General features: G+C 44.9%; 1 long non-coding RNA gene across 2 annotated transcripts; it reads right to left on the minus strand.

The window, feature by feature from the left end:
* Positions 1-224: 224 nt before the first annotated feature.
* Positions 225-20,839, minus strand: LOC123068701 (uncharacterized). Of its 2 annotated transcripts, none has more exons than XR_006431958.1 (11): positions 20,607-20,839; positions 19,716-20,522; positions 19,465-19,603; positions 19,175-19,366; positions 18,930-19,085; positions 6,829-7,270; positions 6,553-6,748; positions 6,363-6,461; positions 6,018-6,274; positions 5,854-5,929; positions 225-290 (listed from the first exon to the last, which is right to left on the minus strand). It is a non-coding gene; the product is annotated as an uncharacterized lncRNA (long non-coding RNA). The 2 variants fall into 2 exon arrangements; XR_006431957.1 differs by lacking the exon at positions 225-290 and adding an exon at positions 5,307-5,747.
* Between the last annotated feature and the right edge of the window lie 1,990 nt (positions 20,840-22,829).

The following is a 22,829-nucleotide window of genomic DNA, read 5'->3' on the forward strand; positions in this document are numbered from 1 at the left end:
CATGACAAACAAGCATGAATGAGTAGGCACAACAGGGCTCAAACAATTCCTACTCATACTAGTGGGTTTCATCTATTTACTGTGGAATGACAGGTCATGCAAAGGATAAAGGGGTTCAGCTACCGCAGCAAGTAACAGATGAATCGTTGTTGTCCTAATGCAGTAAAAGAGAGCAGGAGCGAGAGAGTAGGATTGTATCGGAATGAACAAGGGGGTTTTGCTTGCCTGGCACTTCTGAAGATAACATTGAGTCTTCATCAGTGTCAACGATCACATCATCGGTATCATGTCTATCGAGAGGGGACAAATACCGGCAACACAGAAGGGAACACAATCAATGCAATGCACAATATGATGCATGATCATGACATGGCAAAATGAATGTGTTTTGGGCTAATGCAACTAGCAACAGATTAAATGAAGTTGGTTTGAATATAAAATTCAAATTCAAACTCCATATGTGATTATTTAAATGCCCTTTATATGATTTGTGCTAAACAGCAGCTATAAGTTGTTCTAACATGCATGAAAATGGTACAGATGGATTCCTTGAATTTTTCTGATAATTTTTCATATATAAATTATTTAATTTGGAGTTACGGTTAATTTTCTATGATTTATAGAAGTTTATATAATTTTCTGGAATTTCCTGAATTATAAAAAATCCAGAAAATGGTTTATTGCGTCAGCCCCACGTCACAGTGACGTCAGCAGGGTCAACGGGCTGGTCCAGGTCAAACCTGACGTGTGGGGGCCACACGTCAGTGACACAGGAGCTAATCCCGGTCAAACCCAGCGCTGACTGGGGTTTGACCAGGGGTGGGGCCCGCTGTCAGTGGCCTAGTGGGTGATTAGCGGGGTAGTTAGTCCCTAATGACCGGCCACATCAGCTCCTGCCGGAGTTTCGCCGGCGGCGACCATTCCGCACGGCGGGGGAACGCCGGACTTGCGCTAGGGGCATCGGATCGACGCGCCAAGGGCACCAGGAGGTAGCCCGCGCCCGTGCGCATCTAGAGGAACCAACGGGAGGTGCGGGGGTGGCCGGGGTTCGCCGGAGGCGAGCTCGCGGCGGCGGCCGGAGCTCGGGCAACAGCGGAGATGGCGCTATGGTGCATGGGAGGAGGGGCTGGTGGGCGCTACGGCCTCCTGGGAGTTCTCTGAGCACATCGGTGTGCTCGGATTCGAGCTGTGGTGGCTCTAGCCATGCCGGCGATGAGGCGCGGCGGCGGCGAGCTTCGGGCACGGCAGCGCTAGCGCTAGGGAGCGTGCGGAGCGACGGGAAAAAGGGGCGAACGGCAGAGGAGCTCACAGCGGTTCCGCAGGGTTGGTCAGTGGGCTCGGGGATGTCCTGTCGGCGGCGAATCGAACGGCGGCGAGCTTCGGTGGCCGGCGACGGAACGGCGATGGTGGCGGCGTTGCGGGGCTTCCGGGGGGGCCGTGGGTCGGTGGGGAGGAAGGAGGGGGTCGAGGCGGAGCTCGCAAGCACAGCGAGGGGTCGAGGGGGAGACGGTGGGTGCGGTGGTGCTCGTCGGTGGCGGCGGGCGCATTCGGTGAGCGAGAGGGAGAGGCGAACAGGGGGGAAGAGGGGCACGGGGAGAGGGGAGCGGTGCAGGGGGTGCGTGGCGTCGTCCGGGGCGTCGCTGGGGAGGCCAGGGAGGAAGCAGGAGGTGGCTAGGGGGGGGGAAGCAGGAGGTGGCCGGGGCAGCGTCGGCGCTCGCCACCGAGCTGCTTCGGTGCGAGGGGAGGAAGAAGACAAGGGGGAGGAGGTGGGCTGGGCCGGCCAGGTGGGGGGGGGGGAGAGCTGGGCCGGCTACAGGTAAGTGGCCCAGGTACTTCCTTCTCTCTCTCTCTTTTATTTCTATTTCAGTTCTGTTTTCTTTTTTTTTAAATTCTTTTGCCACTGTTTTGAATTAAAATAATAATTCAAACAATGCCAAAGCTCCTCTGAATATTTTATATTGCTAGATTGACTTTTCCAAAAGCTTATAAAATATTTCAGGGGGTATTTGAAATTATATTCTAATTATATGAATATAATTCAAATTCAAATAACTAATGAATTAAATCCAAAGTCCCAAAAATAAATCCTTAAAAATGTTCAATATTTTGGTTGGGACCAGAACCCTTACCAAAAATTATCAAACATTTAAGAAGAGCCTTTTGGAGCAATGAATGAGATTTCTAGGGTTTTTGCCCCTCTTTTATTTAGGGTTTTGAGGCTTCCAATATTCCTCAATTCAAGTTTCAAAAATATAGACATGATGCACACATGAAGCTAGCCTAGAGCAATGCCAGAAACTAGGGATGTGACATCTGATGCATTTTCATTTTGTATGCATATCAGACATAGCTCCCCGGGCCGCTCGTCAGAAGACCATGCATGAGCTTCTTGCTCCTTCCTCTGCACAAAATCTGTCCGGGCCTGAGACCCCCAGTGGGCTAGTTGACACGTCTATGTACTATGTGATGACTGAAGGTATACAACTGAATGACCTACAAACGATTCTGCAATTGTTTCACATTTGTGGCATGTAACTTGTCGGTTCGTTTGAATGCAGATTATGTGATTCAATCGGCTATTGGACAAGCTGGTGCTGCTGACGAGGGGACGCATGCCAGATCCATTGCTAAGTACACTCCGATACGCAACAAAAGGCTAACTCTGCCTGGAGTTCAGGAAAGCCCTTCTGATATTCCTAATCCTCTAGGTATGATTTATTTGGTGATCACGCTTGAGCATTCCTGGGCCGCGTTAGATATATTGACATGGATAATTCTTATTATGTGCAGCTATAGTTCATCCAGATGCATACCACGTGCAAGAGCTTGACTATGGTTACTCGCCTTTCGAGTTTGAGCTGGAGCAGGTCCACTATCCCGATCATGTTTGCCTTGGATTTTACGATGGCGTCGAGTACCTCACATGCAGGGATACTCTTGGAAGGTGAGACTAAATGCATATAGTTGCTGCAAATGTTTTTGTGTTTGCTTCAAATTAACTAACAATTTGTTGTTTGTCTTGTTAGTGTTTGGTATGACAGCTCGCGACCAACACCTTTGAAACTGGATGGCAACAAGATTAAGTACCAATACAGTCTGACAGGGGAGATGCACTACAATGGGATGGAGGCTTGGGTACGTGGCTTCAATGAGAGAGAGATGAAGATGGTTGACATGGTTGGATTACCAGTGTGGAGGGGGTTTGCATCTCCTGACGTGCCTGTAAGTGAATGTGAAACCCTAAACTTTGTATAAGATCATCTAATGTATCCGATGCTGACAAAACTTATTTCTTTGGTGTAGTTGCACTTTGAGAACCACATGGATCCGGAGGGGCCTGCCGTGTTGCGGAGCTTGCTTTCTACGGGAAGCATTGGCTTTCAGTTGAAATTCTGTCGCCTGGTACGTTTCCTAAAGGTGTTGTCAAATCGTTGTGACTGTTGTTGCCCAAATTTGAACTTTCCCATGCTGATGCAGATAATGATGCCTGTCTCAATGATGAGAGACTGATGCTTGTACGTGTTTGACATGCTTATGAAGAGACTGAACGTGCTGGACCCAGTTCTCACACGGATGAGTTCGGATGCATACAGAGCTAAGCACGGGAAGACAATATTGCTTATGCTTAATGGCATGAAGCGCGCAGGTGCCTTATTGGATGATGGATGGCAGATGGACATGTCTCAGTGGACAGTGAGGTACAACAGAAACATGCATGTTGCATGTGGCAGGTGCGTTGATTATTCATTGTCCCAAAGTATGTTTGCAGAAAAAGAATGTTTATCTGATGTATATGTTTGTGATTGCAGTGGTGAGTCTCCTGGCTACATAGCTTACTATGCAGATAACTTCAACGAGACTCGTCTGGAGCACGATGTGCCGGAGGTAAGAGAGCTGCTATTAATGCTAAGAAAGTCAAAAACTTCTCTGTATCCAGCAGAAAATGACAAATCGGTTATTGTATTTGCAATAGGTTGGTCTGGCGACTAGGAGGAAGAGGATGTTGTACGAGACGATCGCTGCAAAGGGGAACACTGCACCACGCCCAGGGATCATGGAGCAGCTCACTGATGAAGATTAGATTGCGCGCAGTAGAGGTGTGCTGGCGGTTTAGGAAGTTGTTATCGTAGGGGCGAATCATTTTGCAATGCCATGGACAAGCAAAGTGGCTGTCTTTTGGTCAAACCATTGTGACTGATGGTGCTTGTTTAGTTTCAACAGAACTGCTACTTGTGAGCTAACGTATGCTATTAATGTACTGCCATGCATCGTGTGTTTGATGTGATGGTTCCTTTTGCTCAACGTATCTTTCCCTTTTGAATTCTGAACTAGTCGTTGGTGCATGAGTGCTCTATAAGAAGAGCCCATGGTGCAGGTTGCTGTTGCCAACCAGCAAGCTCTCAGAAAATACGAGCAAATGGCATCCTCTGCTTCCTCTTCCTCCAGGGCTCGTTCCTCCTATCGTAGAGTGATTTCTGGCCAAGTGAGATCACCAGTGAGGTACAGAGAAGGAACCCTGGACTATGAGCCGTTCACACCATGCGATTGTCGTGAGAAGCCAAAGGCGGCTATGTGGATCTCATGGAGCGACGAGAATCTAGGAAGGAGATACAAGACATGTTACCACGCAAGGGTGAGTGCATTCATGGAATCTCTTGGCATGTTTCTGGCTATTTGTCTGTGTTTCTGATAGAATCAATGGTCTTAAATTTGATCCGTGTTCTGGTCATTTGGCAGAGGGGGGGTGTGAGTTCTACCAGTGGCACGATGATCCGATCACAAATCCTTTCCTTAAGCAGTTGGTAATCGATCTTAGGGACCAGGTCTGGTTACTTCAGAGGACAAACGCTGTTCTGCAAGATGCAGCAAGGGCGGCAGAAAATGAGTCGGCAAATCTATCTCACCAGCTTGCACAAGCTATGGAGCTGGCCATGTATAGCGGTGAGAAGATCATGGTGGCTGGTGTGGCTGGTGTTGCCCGCCAGCATGATGGTACTGCTCACATTGTGGGCAAACACCACCTGATGAAGTCTATGTGTGTGGTTGTTGTAGCTCTGGCATTCTACATGCTGTTCATGGCTGTGTAACTCTAGTATAGTCGAGAATGTATCATTCAGTAGATTGCTAGTATTATGAGTATCTTGTAGTAGCTTGGAGTTGTGGACCGCATCCTAATTTATTAGTTACCCGTTGATCATGTACCAGAACCAGTTATCAATGTCAAGTCTGTTGTACCCGTGGATTCACAAAAAGGTGTTGTTTCCGAAAACCCAATATGGTAAAAAAAATGGGTATGATGAAAAAACTTGTCTAATGGAAGGATTTCACTCCTAACCAAACAAAGATGTTATTTTTCCGATCATAGAAACATATGGTTTCCCATTTAAACAGATGGGGGCATCCCTTAAGGACAAATGGGCTGATACAATTTGAATTGGCAGCGTCCAAATTTAGAAACAACGTGCCTCTCAAATTTTGTTTGACAACAAGACTGCATCTAGCAAAAAACATAACTTGCTAGTGCTTAAGGGACCACTTAAAACATCTTGCGGATAGCTAGTATTCTTAAAGATAGATTGGTGGCGGCGGGTGAGTCGATGTACATGACATAAGCATAGACAGGCTGGTCACAGAGCTACGAATGATCCCTTGATAGCTTCAAGTGCATCAGAAGGCACTGGCGATTCATTGCCCTAAAGGCGCATAACCTCGTACAACATCAGGTTCCTATGTATCTCCAGGTTTGCCTAGTGTGCATTTGTGATGCTAGTTAGTACACATCAGGAAAGGTACCGCGGGGGGGGGGGGGGGGGGGGGGGGGGAGGGGGGGGTTGTTGCTAAAAAGCTGCTTACTTTGGTTAGTGGGATCTGCAGTTTGTCGCCATCATAATTCCTGGCGAAGAACGAAGAGCACACACCGTAGTCCTCCCTGTGGGAAAATATATTCTGGACAACTTAGAGAGCGTTCGTACCAACCAAAATCTGCAGTATATGATATATGTTTTTCTGGAACTTACTTATCAATGTTCTCTACCATGATAACAGGAAATGCCCGGGTCCATTCTCCGGAACTGCAATGCCAGGAATCATACAGGGATTGGATGCATCTGAAGAGGGCAGCGTGTAGCAAGTCAGATACGTATGTGTGCATGTTGATCCTTCGGTTGCTAAACCCAAATGGTCCAACTGCCGGGTCAAGTACTGCAATCCTTCTTCTGAGCATGTCAAATGAGTAGACGGACCAGCCGTCGGGCAGCAATGCAGGGATATGCCACTGGCGAAAAACATATAGTACATGAAGCATCCATGAAAAAATAATTATAAAACGGGACTTGACTTTGTGATTTAGGTTTAAGGTTTACCATCCGGCTAGAGGCTGGGCTGAAAATCTCGTTTTCTTCGGTAAATGTTGCACGGATTGACTGGATCGTCAATGGATCCGCATTTGACAAAACCGCAGTCTGAAAAAAATGTGACATCCTTAGCAAACATAGTTATTAAAAAGGTGAGAATGAAGATAAATATTTTCCTTGGGTTAATTGTAGGACTCACAGCGAAGTCGGGCTCTAGAAACTTCCTCCAAAACATGGTCAATGTGTCCTTCGTGAAGCTCTTGTCCATCTGTGACAGTCTCCTAAAGATAGCAGCACACATCTCATGGCTAAGCTGTTCTTTGCCTGATAGTTGTTGCTTGATTTCAATGCCATCAAGTAATATGAGTCTCGGCTTCGGATGCATAATCCATTTCCTGAAGGCAAAATGTATAGTGAGAAATTGGGCTCATAGATTTGCCAAAAGAAAAATGTTCGGTGAATGGTTTGCGACTACCTTTCAAGAATAAGAGTGGCTGACCCAGCAAACCAATCTTTTATGGCCCTGAGAACTGGAGCTGCCGGAGGCAAAGGGACTGACCCAATTGCCCATGGGTCACGGGTGATGTTGCATTTAGTAATCCGAATTTTGGCTGGCACGCTGTCGTTCGTTGTTCCGAATGTCACATATCCAGAGCTCGGGCGTTGCTCAGCATAGTATGTAACAATGCTAGCAGTCAGGTCGTCAAAGAATGCATATATACTATCGGCAACCTCACGGCGACTATCTTGCTTTGCTGACAAAGATGAGTTGTTGATAGTATCGACAGCTGAAGGGCTAATAGTTTGGAGTGGGTCGTCCAGTCGCACACAGACCTTCTTCGATGATTCCCCCTGGATGGACGGGCTGAACACAACCCCCCTCTTCCGTGCAATTGAGCTATTGGCAGATGAGCTACCTATGACAACACATCACTTTTATATTAGGCATTGTTAAAAATTCATAACTGGTATATTGAGCTGGTCATCCTAGGCAAAATGGTAGCGTTTTTCTGAAACAAATCTTCATTTTCAAGTTGTCCGGGAAGCCTGGAGGCAACCTTATTGGCAACGGGGGTGACAAACGTGTGGTCTAGTTTGTCTTGCATAGGGATGGTCGCCAAGTTGGGGCGATCGCTATGGTTTTCACTCTTCATGATGCAATGTTTACGCCCATTGGCCTTGCAACAAGTGCAGTTCTCAGCTATGCAGTTGATGAGTTTGTCCGCAAATGTGAACATTGATGACTGAAAATGTAAGTGCATCTAGTGCCCCTTAGTGATTTTGGTGTATTGAAGACTTATAGGTTAAGGGACTGATGCGTTTGTGAGTGTACACAGGTCTATAAGTCTATGAGGAGTTTGATATTTACAGAGAAAGTCGACCCCTAAAAATAAAGTTCTTCAACTGAAGACTTTGATATTCTGAAGACTTTCTGAAGACTTTGAAAGTGAAGAAATTGGTGTGACCTTGAAGACTTGGTATTCATTCGAGGAACATGGAGCGTGAAGACTTTTGTTTTCATAGTTTCATTTTCTCTTTCTTGAGTCATAGGAAACACCGTACTGTTAAAGGGGGTCGAGGAAATACTAAGAAAAAATTTCCATGTGATGCTCAACTCAAAATCCTACACCTACCAATCCCTTCGAGTGAAGCCATTGGAAATCTCATACAGTTCAGTCAATTTCTTCAGTGACAGAGACGCAGTTCTTCTGGTCACTGAGGACTTTGCTCTGACTGAGGAGTTAGGAATTCGCCAGTGCGAATTGCCTACACAGTGAGGAACATGATAGCCCTGAGGAATTTGAGAGTCAAATTTCCGACCGTTGTGGTGCTGCGCGCCGGCTGTCCCAAAATATCTTATCCACCTAACGGTCATATCATTGAAGGGCATTTTGTCTTATCATGTCGGGCTGCTCCCTAGGCTATAAATAGCCGCCCCCTACAACTACTAGCTGGTTGGCTGCTCCGAGAGAACTTGACACTTGTCATTTGAGAGCAACCCATCCTCCGAGGACTTTGAGCGAACATCATCAAGTGAGGAAAAACCCAAAACCAAACCCCCACAAACCCAAAGTGATTGAGCATCACTGAAGAAATTGATCCTGCGTGGATCCGACGCTTGTTACCTTTGAAGACTGTGCTTCTTCCAGACGGTTAGGCGTCAAGGTCTAGAGCATCCAAGAGGAATTGTGGATTGCCGAGTGACCAAGTCTGTGAAGGTTTGGAAGTCACCTGAAGACTTACCACGAGTGATTGGACGAGACCTGTGTGGTCTTAGTTCAAGGAGAATACGGTGAGGACTGGGTGTCCTGAGTTGCGGCTCAGAGACTGGGTGTCCAGGACTACGTGTCCTCGAGTTTAAATACTCAGCCGCTCCAACCAGACATACAACTGAGACAGCAGTTGGAACTGGTCTACCAAATCATTGTCTTCACCAACTAACTGGTTCTATTTCCTCAACCCCTCCATTTCCTCATTACTGTGTTGAATGTTGTTCATATCTGTGCTTGAAGACTTTGACTGAAGACTTTCTGAAATTCCTCAGTTCAATTTCTTCAGTCTGTTTGTCTTCATCTTGCTATCCTGTGATTACGCTTTCTGTACTCTGTGCTAGTCTTCATTTCATCATGATGACCATGCTTGTATCCCGTTATGCTTACTTCTGAGTACTTATTCCGCTGCAAGTAGTTCTTCGCTAAGGAATTTCCTCACCGGCAAATTCCTCAGTGAAGAATTCATAAAAATCGCCTATTCACCCCCCTCTAGTCGATATAACGCACTTTCAATTGGTATCAGAGCAAGGTACTCCCTTATTCTGTGTGATTTTGGTTTAACTGCCTGGAGTTTTAGTTATGTCGACCGCAGGTATGATCAAGGTCTCGACTGGGTGTCCTACCTATGATGGGACGGACTACCCCTACTGGAAGAACAAGATGCGAATGCATCTTGAGGAAATTGACAACTATCTCTGGTATGTTGTGGAAAATGGTGTCCCCTCTGTCACACCCTCACTGAACGCTACCGATGTGAAGAGATTCAAGCAACTCGATTCCCAAGTGAAGAATATCATATGTGGCCATCTGAGTAAAGGACAGTATGGAAGAGTGAGTGCTTTGGAAACTGCTAAGCTTATCTGGGATAGGCTGTCCAAAGTGAATGAAGGAGTCTCAACTCAGCGTGACTCTCGAGTTGATGTTCTTCGGAATCTCTTCAACCGCTTCAAAAGACTCGACAATGAAAATGTCCAACAAACCTTTGATCGCCTCACTGACATCTCAAATGAGCTTCAAGCCCTCGGTGCCACTGACATCACTGATCATGAAGTAGTGAAGAAACTGTTGAGATCGCTTGATTCCTCATTTGATACTCTGGGACTGATGATACAAGAACGTGCTGATTACAAGTCTCTTGATCCTGCCGATATCCTCGAAAGGCTAAATACTCACGAGTTCCAGCTTGCTGAAAAGAGAGATCTCTATGGTTCAAACTATGGCAAACCACGTGCCCTGAAGGCCAAGGCTGTGTCTGATTCTGAATATGAGGACTCTGGTAGTAGCCTTGGTGATCCTGAAGAATTGAGCCAGGAGCTTGCACTGCTCGTGAAGAAATTCTAGAAGTTCTCAAGACGTGGTCGCTTTGGAAAATCCTCAAGAGGCAGTGATTCCTCATCCAGTGACTATAAGAGAAGACTGTGCCACAAATGCAAGAAACCTGGTCACTATATTCAAGATTGTCCTTAGTGGGAAAAGGAAATGAAGAAGAAGAAATACAAGGATTACAGTTCTGATGATGCGAAGAAGAAGAAGAAATCGTCAAAATCTTCGTCATCAAAATCCTCGAAGTCTTCATCTCACAAGAAGAGCAGCTCCAAGAAGGCTCGGGCATTCATTGGCAAGGAAATGGATTCTGAAGCCGAATCTGAGGAAAATGATGAAGAGGAGGCGTCTGAAGAATCTGAATCTGGTGTGGCGAGTCTGGCCGTCGCTACTGCTTTCGTCAGCAAGTCCATCTTCAACACTGAAGAAACTGACCCCACCAACAAGCCTAATGAAGATGATGATGGCTACGCTCACACCTATTGCTTCATGGCGAAGGGTGCAAAGGTACTCAAATATAACTCCTCTGAATCTAGTGAAGATGAATCTGATGAGGATCTCAAGCCCAGCTACTCTAAACTTGCTAAGATTGCTGTAAAACAACAACGGGCTTTTGAAAAGGTTCAAAACATGCTAGACAAAAGTGATGATATGTTGGGTGAAGAAATGGATCGCACTAAAGCCCTGACTAAAAATCTTCAGAGACTTCAGTCTAGGTTTGATAACCTTCAAAGTCATCATAACACTCTCTTATCTGATCATGAGAAACTTTCTTATGAATTTCTTCAAGAAAAGCAAGATCACGAGAAGCTTTCTCTTGAATCTCTTCAAAGAAAGGAAGATCTTGAAAAGCTAAGAGTGTGTTATGAAGATCTTCAGAAGGAGCGCGATTCATTACTAGCTCAGCAAATCAGCGCTTCTCAGGAAGAATTTGTTCCTCCATGCTTAAAGTGCATTGAACGTGAATCTGCTAATTCTTCACCTGAATGTTCAAATGCTTCAACTGTTACAAATTATTCATCTGCCTCTGCTATCACTAATTCCTCATCTGAGGACATTGCTAGTATCACTGACAATGCGGGGCTGAAGGAATTGTACATGACAGGCATGTACAAAAGCCTCAAAGGGCATCAGACTCTTTGTGATGTGCTTAAAAAGCAGATCCTCAACAGAAACCCTAGGAAAGAGGGTATTGCCTTTGAGAGGAAACTTAATGCTGATGGAACATATTGGAAGCCTGAGCAGTACCCCAAAACCTCATGGGTTGCTGCAAAGGGACCTCCAGTTGATCCATCTAACTTATCTGGCTTTACATGTGAATCTCCTCATTCTTTTGATGAGTCATTTGACTCCAACTATAAACTGTTCAAAAATCAGAATGGTGAAGTATTTGCTAGATATGTTGGCACTAACTGCAGGAACGGTTCCCCTATGAAGAAAATCTGGGTTCCCAAAAGTTATGTTGAAAGTCTTCAGGTGAATGTCCTCATGACACCATCTGTGAAGAACAGGAACCCCAGATCAAATTCTTCATATGGACCAACTTCTTCATATGGATCCAAGTCCTCATACGGACCAAATTCCTCACATGGATCAAAGTCCTCATATGATTATCATCGTGCTAACAACTTTGTCTCGCAGGGTAGAGCTAAGGGCTATGAATATGTGCATTATTCTTCAAACTACTATGTTCATAAGTCCTCGAAGAATTACTCTGCTTATTCATATGCTTACCCTAACCCCTCTTATTCATGTGTTGAAGGGCGACATCTCCATCGAGCACGTGAAGACTGAAGAACAGCTAGCTGATATCTTCACTAAGCCCTTGGATGAGAAGAGATTTAGCAAGTTGCAGTGTGAGCTCAATATCTTAGAATCTTCGAATGTTCTTTGAAAAGGACACACATCCTAACACTTATGCAAAATTGATGACTTAGATGTGCAACACATGAAGAAACGTTTTTCTTCAATCAATGAAGAATAACACTCCAAGTGTGAAGAAATTAATGAAGAATTTGATTCTCAGAACCCTACGACAATTGTACGCGGTGTCTGAAATCATCATTCTTATACGGTGGGTCACGCCACCACAAAAAGTTGAAAATCTTCAATTTGAGTTTTTCCTCATTTTTGAAATTCTTCAGTTTTTCAAATTCTTCAACTTTGCAAAATCTTCACTAATTCCGTCGTTTTTCTTCATTGGCTATATATATATATATATATATATATATATATATATATATATATATATATATATATATATATATATATATATGAGTTTATGTCCTCTACAGCATTCACTTATGGCTATTTCTTCAAGTTGCGTTTTCTGCTAAGTGAATGTGATCGGACCCTTCCCCCTCTATGCTATACTCAACCCAATCTATTCACAAATTCTTCATGTGCGTTCTATTTGAAACTCATTCAAAGTCTTCACTGTGTCCTTGTCAGCTGAAGAAATTGCGAACAAAACTTTAAAACAAATCTTATCCAGATTTTCGGTTTTATCGCTCAAACCGTTCCGCATCCCACGATGCATTATTTTATTCACCCACGATCTTACACGATCTCATCTGCACAGTACGTGTGTGACACATGTCGCCTGAAGGAGAAAGGGCAGGGGCATGTTCATCCCAAAATCTTCGGGCGAACAGTTTTTACCGTGGCTATAAATACCCCTCTCCCCTTCCTCACTTCATTTACTCCGCTCGGTCGCTGTCTCTCGCTCGAGCTCCTCAAATCCTAGCGCCGCCGCTACTCCATCGTTGCCGGTGAGGAAGAGCTTCACTGCCTCGACCTCGTCGCCGTCGTACTCGCGCCGGCTGCGGAAATCTTCACTCCGCCGCCGCCGTAGCTGTCTCCCTCTGCCAAGTTAGGGCGTGGGAGATCTAACTTGACGAACTTCACATCTGTTCATCTCAGTTCGTCGTGTTCTTCAGTTCGGGTAATTAAAAGTTACTTTTATTACTCACTTTGATTCTCAAGTTTTCCTGAAAATCTTCAAAGGTGTTTTATTCTTCAAATCTTCACACATCTGAACACCTCACTTACTGTATGCTCTTGATCCATTTCTCTAAGCACTCATTTTCTTCAAGATTCCTCAATTGTGCGGATTTTCGATCTGTACAACTCTGGAACCTAAGACAAGAACACTTAGTGAAATTCCTCAAGGCTCAACTGGTCGAATTCCTCAAAACTTGCCTTTTCGAAAAACCCTTCTGAGAACGCATATGACCTCTTCAAATTCCTCGCACCTACACTCTATTCACAGGTACTCATGACCGCTGCTAAATCACTAGGTTCTCATCAACTTAACTCATTTGCAGCGTTCCTCGAAGAAAAACTGCATACTTCTTCAGAGTGCTCAGTTGTTCAAATTCCTCATCTGAAGAATATGGCTGAAGGAAAGAGACCGCAGAAAGGAGGAAAGAGGCATGAGGTCATGACTGCTTTCGAAATCCCTGATGAACTCTATAAGGATTATTGCACACCTGATGAAGCCAAGTTTGGCAAAGAAAACAAGAATCAGCGCAAGGTGCGCATTCAGAGAATTGAACGGAGATGGGTAAGGGAATGGAGGGAATATCGATATGTTACTCCAAAATACATGAAGAAATTCGCCCTCAATCCGCCGTGCCCTAGAGCTCCATTGGCACCTGGCCAAGTAGCTGATCCCACTAGCATCAAAAGTGGTGAAGACTTTCCTGAAGAATGGGCTAAGCGCCAAGAAAAATTAGCAAGGCAAGCCAAGGAGGCAGTGAGGAAATTCAATGAGGATTCTGCCGCTGCTGCTGCCGCTGAGAAGCCTGCTCGTAAGCCAAGTGCTTCACCAACAGCGCCCTCACGGCCAAGTTCGTCAGCTGCGCCCTCACGGCAAATTCCTCAGACTGCTACTGTTCCACCAAAGTCCTCAGCAGCTCCCTCAAAGTCCTCAACTCATGTGCATCTGGCTACATGTCAAAGGACTCAGGGTTTCTCAATTGCTTCTGGTGTCTCAGCGAGTTCCTCAGCTGCACCAATGTCCTCATCAGGCCCCACTCTGTTGAAGACTAAAGCAATAGCTGGACGCGGTCCTCGGCCAAGTCCAAGGAAAAAACAGGTTGCATTTCAAGTGCCATCTGATGATGAAGCTTCTGATGAAGAACTTGCAGAAATCATCAGAGACCGACAGGTGAAGGCCGCTAGAGCCAAAGGCACATCTGTGCCACTACTTTTGGATCCGAAGAAGATCCTCGACTACATTGACCTCTGGCACAAGGATCCAAACACTCCAATGCCTGATCTGCCTCTGACTCCCGGTCAAAGTCACATGCTGACCCATTTCATCACTCAAGAGAAATGGAAATATGAGAAGGCAAGAGAGATAAAGAGAGCTCAATCTAGAAAGGAGAAGCTTCTGAAGAAGAATGTTGTCAGACCGACACCCGAAGAACTTCTCAAGGCTCAATCTAAAATCCAAGCCCTCAGCAAAGACTTCGATGTATACAATGCTGATTGGCAAGGAGCCAAAGTGAGATTCGTCAACCTGACGAAGAAAATGACAACTGTTGCAGCCTCATCGCAACAAGAAAATCCTCAGGCTGCAGACTCTGCTCAGCCTGCTGAAGAACATGCCAGCACCGCTGATGACTTTCAGCCTGCTGATGAGAATACAAGTTCCAGGGCTGATGACTTCATCCCAGCCGCTGAAGAAATTGCCAGGGCATCCACTAGTGGTGCGCCTGAAGAAACTGAAGAGATCAGGGCAACTGCATCAGTTGCGCCTGAAGGAAATCAACCACAGTCCTCAGCTCCTCCTGCACCTACACCAACTCCAATTCTTCCTTATGCCTATGAAGTGAAGAAGACCAAGGCTGCAGAGCGAGCTGCAATGAAGAAAAGGAAGGCATCAGCTGCATCAAATTCTTCGGCTGCGAAGAAAATGAAGCCTATGACCAGCTCTCTTGAAAATCCTATTGATGCCGTTCTGATTTCCTCCATGTCATCAAAGGAAATTGTTCCTTATGGAGAAGACTACAAGATCCCAAGCGGATCTGATGAAGAAAATCATTCTGCTGCTACGTCAGAGCAGCTTGATGAAGAAATTGAAGTGGAAGCATTCCCTTCAACGCCAGTCGTTTCTTCACCTATGCCTCAGTTCACAGCTGAAGAGGCTGGTGTTGAGGAAATTGAAAATGAAAATGAAGATGTGGATATTGGATGCACTACACCAGTGATGAATGATGACTTTTGGGAAAGTCAGCATCCCAATACTCCTCCATTCACACCGATCCAACAGATTCCTCAGTCCCCGGCAACCACAGTTTAGATGGGCTCTGAAGAAACTCATCCCACTCCTTCTGTTCATGAAGAAATTCCAGCCACTAGTGCTGAAGAACCTGCTGCTGCTGATTCTCAAGTTGCACCAGAGGTGGAACCAGAAATTCCTCAGCCTGCAGAGCCTGAGCTCGTGATTCCTGAGGTTGTGCTGCAAATCACTGACACTCCTCTGCCCAAGCCGAAGAATCCGTTCTCAAGAAAGCAAAAATTCAAGGCTGAAGACTTCTTTTCTGAGCATGTGTTCTTCACTGATTATAATCCATATGACTATGCTCGCATAAGGAAGAGGCGTTTCTGGACTGCTACTCAAGGCAACTTCTATTCCTCAGTGCTGTTCGACAAGGACAAAATCTTTGATCATGAACATATTCCTCATGTGGATATGGAATCTCTGCCATGCTTCGAGCCAGTCCTCAGTGTTCTTCACGATGCAGGATTGCTCAATTTCTGCAATGACATCTGTGATTGGAATGAAGAACTCATTCTTCAGTTCTACGCCACTCTGCATATCACTGGAGACGCTGATGATGTCAATTCATGGGTGTTGGATTGGATGACCGAAAACACTCACTACAAGGCACCGACAACTGAATTGCTTCATGTCCTTCCTCTTGATCCTCCCCATGACAGTGCACGTTGCATCTACAATGACCTTGAATTGTCAAATCATTATATGCAAGTGCTCATGAAGCCTTTGAAGCCTGGGCAGGCCCCACGAACCAAATTCCTCGTCAAGGAATTGCTGTATGTACCCCGGACTGTCTATCGCATCCTGACGAAGACAATGAGTCCTATCAAAGGCCACGACTCAAATGATGAAGATGTCGTTGGCATCATGAAGAACATGCTTTTCAACATCATTCATGGCGTTCCCGTCAATTTCCATGATTTCTTCATGAGGACTCTGGCTAATGTTGCTATGTCACCTTTCGAGCTGAAGCCCTATGCGCCTTGGATTATGAGATTCATAAGGGCAAGATCTTCACTGAATTACAAGGCTGACACTCTGAACCATGGTAGCTACTTGCCTCCCATTGAAGTCCTCAAGCGACCAGTTTCATCATCTGATGATAAAGGCAAGGCAGCTGTTGTGATCGATGAAGGCACTCGTCCATTGGATGGTCAATTTCGTCTGGCTACATCTTATTCTACCAATGACGACTCTGCCACACATGACACTGCCGCAAATACCTCAGCCAAGCACAAGCCTCAAGCCACAACACCCAGGGTGATGACTGACCGTGAGTTACTCCTCAGTCTTCATCAGAAGGTTGATCGCAATCACAAATGGGTGAAGCGTCAGTTTGCTGCAATTCTTCACAACATGACCTCAACACACAATGCAGTGAAGAAAAATCATTATCACCTTCATGAAACCCTCAACCGCACCTGGGTTGTTCTCACTCATGTATATAGCGCGGAAGAACTGAAGAATATGGGTCTCCAGGAAGCATTTGACTGGTCTGTACCTCCTCCAAAGAAATTCAAGAGAGTCAAAGTTCCTGATCTGGTGGCCAGCTCTTATTCTTCATCGCGTGAAACTGATGAGCATGAAGATTTGGACGACACTGCGGCAGGCCCTACTTCAACAAACAACCCCGACAACGCTGGCGCTCCTCCATCAACTTGAAATTCTTCAGGGGCGTTAGTCCTCAGTTTCGATCCTTTTGGTCATTTGATGACAAAGGGGGGGAAATCTGAGTTAGTCTTCAAGCGGGTTTATATTATGGACGTTTTGTTAAGTTACAACTCTCGTTCTTCCGAAACTTTTTACTGGATCGAGTTGTAATCTTAAACCCGATGGTGCCCTGATACTTTTGGACGGTGCATGGTGCTCTGATACTTTTGATGCACTGTGCTCCGATACTTTTTGATGTGTTATTCTACATGCTTATTCCTCGTTAATATTATTGCACGCATGCTGAATTACATCAGGCACCATATTTCATCATGCATTTCAAATTCTTCATATTATATATCAAATGCGTGTATGAATTACAAGATATAGGGGGAGATCTCCATGATTCAATTCGTCAAATGTGCATTGCCTCAAAAGCAAATTCCTCACTATGCACATATTCAGGGGGAGTTCTTCTATATCTTGCAATCAAATTCCTCAATATCAGTATTTACACTTCAGATGTTTATCCCCGTTGAAAACTTAACCTATGTTGTCATCAATCACCAAAAAGGGGGAGATTGTAAGTGCATCTAGTGCCCCTTAGTGATTTTGGTGTATTGAAGACTTATAGGTTAAGGGACTAATGCGTTTGTGAGTGTACATAGGTCTATAAGTCTATGAGGAGTTTGATATTTACAGAGAAAGTCGACCCCTAAAAATGAAGTTCTTCAACTGAAGACTTTGATATTCTGAAGAATTTCTGAAGACTTTGAAAGTGAAGAAATTGGTGTGACCTTGAAGACTTGGTATTCATTCGAGGAACATGGAGCGTGAAGACTTTTGTTTTCATAGTTTCATTTTCTCTTTCTTGAGTCATAGGAAACATTGTACTGTTAAAGGGGGTCGAGGAAATACTAAGGAAAAATTTCCATGTGATGCTCAACTCAAAATCCTACACCTACCAATCCCTTCGAGTGAAGCCATTGGAAATCTCATACAGTTCAGTCAATTTCTTCAATGACAGAGACGCAGTTCTTCTGGTCACTGAGGACTTTGCTCTGACTGAGGAGTTAGGAATTCGCCAGTGCGAATTGCCTACACAGTGAGGAACATGATAGCCCTGAGGAATTTGAGAGTCAAATTTTCGACCGTTGCGGTGCTGCGCGCCGGCTGTCCCAAAATATCTTATCCACCTAACGGTCATATCATTGAAGGGCATTTATGTCTTATCATGTCGGGCTGCTCCCTAGGCTATAAATAGCCGTCCCCTACAACCACTAGCTGGTTGGCTGCTCCGAGAGAACTTGACACTTGTCATTTGAGAGCAACCCATCCTCCGAGGACTTTGAGCGAAAATCATCAAGTGAGGAAAAACCCAAAACCAAACCCCCACAAACCCAAAGTGATTGAGCACCACTGAAGAAATTGATCCTGCGTGGATCCGACGCTTGTTACCTTTGAAGATTGTGCTTCTTCCAGACGGTTAGGCGTCAAGGCCTAGAGCATCCAAGAGGAATTGTGGATTGCCGAGTGACCAAGTCTGTGAAGGTTTGGAAGTCACCTGAAGACTTACCACGAGTGATTGGACGAGACCTGCGTGGTCTTAGTTCAAGGAGAATACGGTGAGGACTGGGTGTCCTGAGTTGCGGCTCAGAGACTGGGTGTCCGGGACTGCGTGTCCTCGAGTTTAAATACTCAGCCGCTCCAACCAGACGTACAACTGAGACAGCAGTTGGAACTGGTCTACCAAATCATTGTCTTCACCAACTAACTGGTTCTATTTCCTCAACCCCTCCATTTCCTCATTACTGTGTTTAATGTTGTTCATATCTGTGCTTGAAGACTTTGACTGAAGACTTTCTCAAATTCCTCAGTTCAATTTTTCAGTCTGTTTATCTTCATCTTGTTATCCTGTGATTACGCTTTCTGTACTCTGTGCTAGTCTTCATTTCATCATGATGACCATGCTTGTATCCTGTTATGCTTACTTCTGAGTACTTATTCCGCTGCAAGTAGTTCTTCGCTAAGAAATTTCCTCACCGGCAAATTCCTCAGTGAAGAATTCATAAAAATCGCCTATTCACCCCCCCTCTAGTCGATATAACACACATTCAGAAAAGCCTGCCTCATCTCCGAAATGTTGGCCAACCCACGCGCATTGTGCTCTCGGAGGAGTATCCCAAGCTTCTCGCTGGACTGTTGGGAAATATGATTTTCATAAATTTGTATGAACTTTGCTGGGATTAGGATTGGTTGCAAATATAAAGATTGATACATGTACTTACTATTGATGGGTGGTTTGTCCGTAGATGGTTTGAGAAATCTTGGGGTCCAATTTTGGCGTAGGTAGCTCTTAAAATAGGCGCGGAGGGCATCTGGACTCGTTTGGTCATGGTAGATGTCCTTGGAATGTTTTCGTCTGCAGGATCAGTGGATGCGCAGACGAGGCCCTTGCTGATGTTTTGTTCAGACCTAGCCTGACTAGAGAAAAAAAATGGCGTTAGGTAAAACTCATTTTGTGCCTAATTGGTTTTATTCGCTGTTCTTGTTTTGGCATGGTTTTTCGTAAACTGACCGAGGCGCCGTGGTATGATATTTCACCTCCTCCCATGTTGACCGCTATGATCTCAATCATCTTCTTCATGGACTCATACTCGAAAAGTGCTATCCTTGGATGCATTCTGTGTGGCTTGTTCATTTGACCAAGGTCTAGGCTGTCCAGGACGAACACCAGAAACAAATGCAGCTATCATTGTTAGATTCAGATAACAAAGATGTGAACGAATACAAAAAGTATGGTGGTCGTCGATGTTCTCGGATTAATACCTGTAGGAACAAATGGCATCCGACAATGTGAATGGTTGGGTTTCGCTTAGAGACATCTGATTTGAATTTCCTGACAGCATGGAACAGGTGCTTCAGAAGGTAGCTGCACCAGTTCCATTTTCTGATTTTGCTAACATCATTCAGGGCAGCCCAGAAATCTATTGTTATGTAATCATGCTTGGCTGATGGGGCAAGAACATGGCCAACTACAAAGATGACGAATGCAATTTTGAAACACTGGATATCAATCTGTCTGGACTGGGCTGTGATGTCCCGTAGCAGGTATGCCTCTGCTGCTTTCAAGCTGTGTGTACCTTTGTCATTGATGCTAGCTGCAAAACGTGTATACTCAATGCAAGCTTCGGATGGTTCGACACCTTCAGGTCCAATTGCTAGCTCACCGCATGGAATTGCAAAAACAGAGTGAACTGACTTGTCTGTAAGCTCAAGCATGCCCTGGCCTTCCAAGTTGATCACGCTGCTGTCAACATCGACTCTATCCATGAGGTAAGTGCTGTACTTAAGATTGATTTTTTGCCATGACTTAATCTGAAGCAAACCATCAAAACCTGTTTCTCTGACTAGTTGTTTCTTGAAGTCCGAAAACTTGGAAATAACAGAGCCTAACTTCAACAACGAGAGCCTAGACGTAATTGATGGTGTCCCTGCCACACCACTGGATCCGCCAGAACAATCGCCATCGCTATCTAAGTCATCCGGGGAAACCTCGCTCACTGTATCTTGATTCATAACTCTTGCTGATCCCTCCGCGGCAAAATGATTATCCATTCCGACAAACACCATGAACTACAGACCGAAATCGCAGGCAAACTAGTGAGATTTAGGGAAGAACTGCTAAATCGCTACTGAAAAGCGTGAGGCTGTTCATACCTTTTTTGGCGGCGGCTTCTTGCTGAACAAATCGCTGATAGGCAAAAACCTAAATGCTGACCGCTAACTGGAGGGTGGGTGAGCTCCCGTGCGCGGCCATGGCATTCTCCCTGCTAGATCGCCTTCTTGTTCTTCTTGGGACTCTGGTCGGTGGGTGGGTGGGGAGATGGATTGTTCAAGAAGATGAGCTGCGCGTGTAGATGCGGTAAATGCGTGAAGTGACTAGAGCACTGGGATTGCTTTGATTGGGGTGGGCCTCGAAAGGCATATTTTTGCACGTCAAGACGTGACAAAAACAGTGCCACTGGCTGCTGTTCCATCGTGCCCATTACGAGGCCTGTAGATGTTCACCCTAACCAACTATTTCGGTTGCTAGCTGTGTAAAAACGAGCCCTAAAAAAAGCTGTGTAAAAACGAATTACCAATGTGTTTATTATGGCAGAACCGCATTGATAATGGTTTAGAGCCGACGGTAAAAGTAGTTAAAAATTGTATTAAAAAATTGTTGACTCGCTAATTGTGTTTTTTTGGCTGTGAAAAACGGTTGATTATAATACGTGGTAGGATTGGAAGTCATTTTCGCGTGGAGAAGAAAAATCAATATTGTGTCTGGTGTGCGAGGTTAGAAACGTACGGCTAAATTGACCGCTAATGTTTACAGCGTGAGGATGTACCGGGTCATGCTACAACTGTGCCGTGAGTGAGAGGAAGAGAAAGGTGCCCAGGCTGCCCTGTATACTTTTGGCACAGCGACAGACCTAGAGTGTGCCGCGGTACATGGAACAACGCCTAGATTCTGTCACCGCATCAACATCTCTGTCAGCCGAGATACATGGGGGGCAAGCGTCTACGAGGGGACATGCCCCGTGAATACAGGGGCGAATCTGGCCAGTGTGGAAAACGGACGGCCTGGATATGGTCCACATAGTGCACGTCCACCGTTACCCTTTTTCGCCAAACATGTATTTTATTGTCTACATTATGTCATCATGCTTATTGCAATACTTCATTTATTATGAACACAATACCTCGAGATCTGTGTTGGATAGCGGTCTTTAGGTGGAGTATTAGTTGTAGATGCAGTTGGATAACAGTCTAGATACCATGGACGTAATGCCTATCTTGAATTATGACATGAATACTCATACTCATAAATATTGTAATTTAAATGTTGCCTAATTATAATTTGATCATCACAACACATCTATCTTGTTTGGGGAGATGTCTCTAGTAAAACTATGACTCTCACTCCATCTGTTTACATTGCCTACACGTTTATTTACTTGCTTTCATTGCATTTTTTTGATCTACTATTTTATTATTGATCATATCTTTATCAATACCTACCATACTATACAAGCAACCTTGTAACTAACAAGACATGAAGTTTGACCATTTTCCTGGATCGTTGGGAGATAAGATTGTTTTGTGTGTTGTGTGCAGGTACCCATCATTAAGTATTGTAGGGTAATTCCTACTGGTTCAATAAAATCTTGAAACTCAATCGAGGGAAATGCTTGTTGCTAGTCTACATCATTCCTTACACTTGGGGCTATCCAAACATTTCTACGGAAGAGCAAGCACGGCACTAGAGGTAGAAGAGAGGAAGAAGGATCACAACAAAGACGACCACCTACAGATGTCTGAGTCGGCACAATCTTTGAGTAGTGATTCATCATGTGAGGATCTATCTGAGCCATCCAATTCCATGCCGACAGTTCTATTGATTTTTTTCTATATTTTCACCGGATACCCAATTTCTATCAAAGTCGTTCCCATCTATATTACTTCAATACACCCAATGACAAAGCTTCGGTAGGGCCAAGGCACAATAGCCCAAAGAATGGCGACAAAATACACACGATACAAAATGCCCCTTCCCCAGGTGGCTAGGAGTAGAAAGCTAGCAAAAGTGTTCTTTTCAAGAACAGGGGTATGCTTGGATCGCAAATCAACAACTTTGTCTTAACAAAGCCACTGTATGTATATGCAGCACGAGTCAAATCAAGTACTTCATGGTACGATGGGATCAAGACAGAGGTAATATATTGCCATCTTTATCCTGATGAAGGTGAAATGCTTGCGGCTAGGTGAACGTGGAGAAAAGCTAATCTCCCATGCACATGAGGTACCGTGCATGCATGTGCCGTTGCTTTTGCTTGGAGATCCGATGCCATGCATTTATACTGCTCGTAAGTTAGATCTTTCTCTCACCACATGCAA

This window comes from Triticum aestivum, chromosome 3B (assembly GCF_018294505.1).
Source record: "Triticum aestivum cultivar Chinese Spring chromosome 3B, IWGSC CS RefSeq v2.1, whole genome shotgun sequence".
Lineage (NCBI taxonomy): Eukaryota > Viridiplantae > Streptophyta > Magnoliopsida > Poales > Poaceae > Triticum > Triticum aestivum.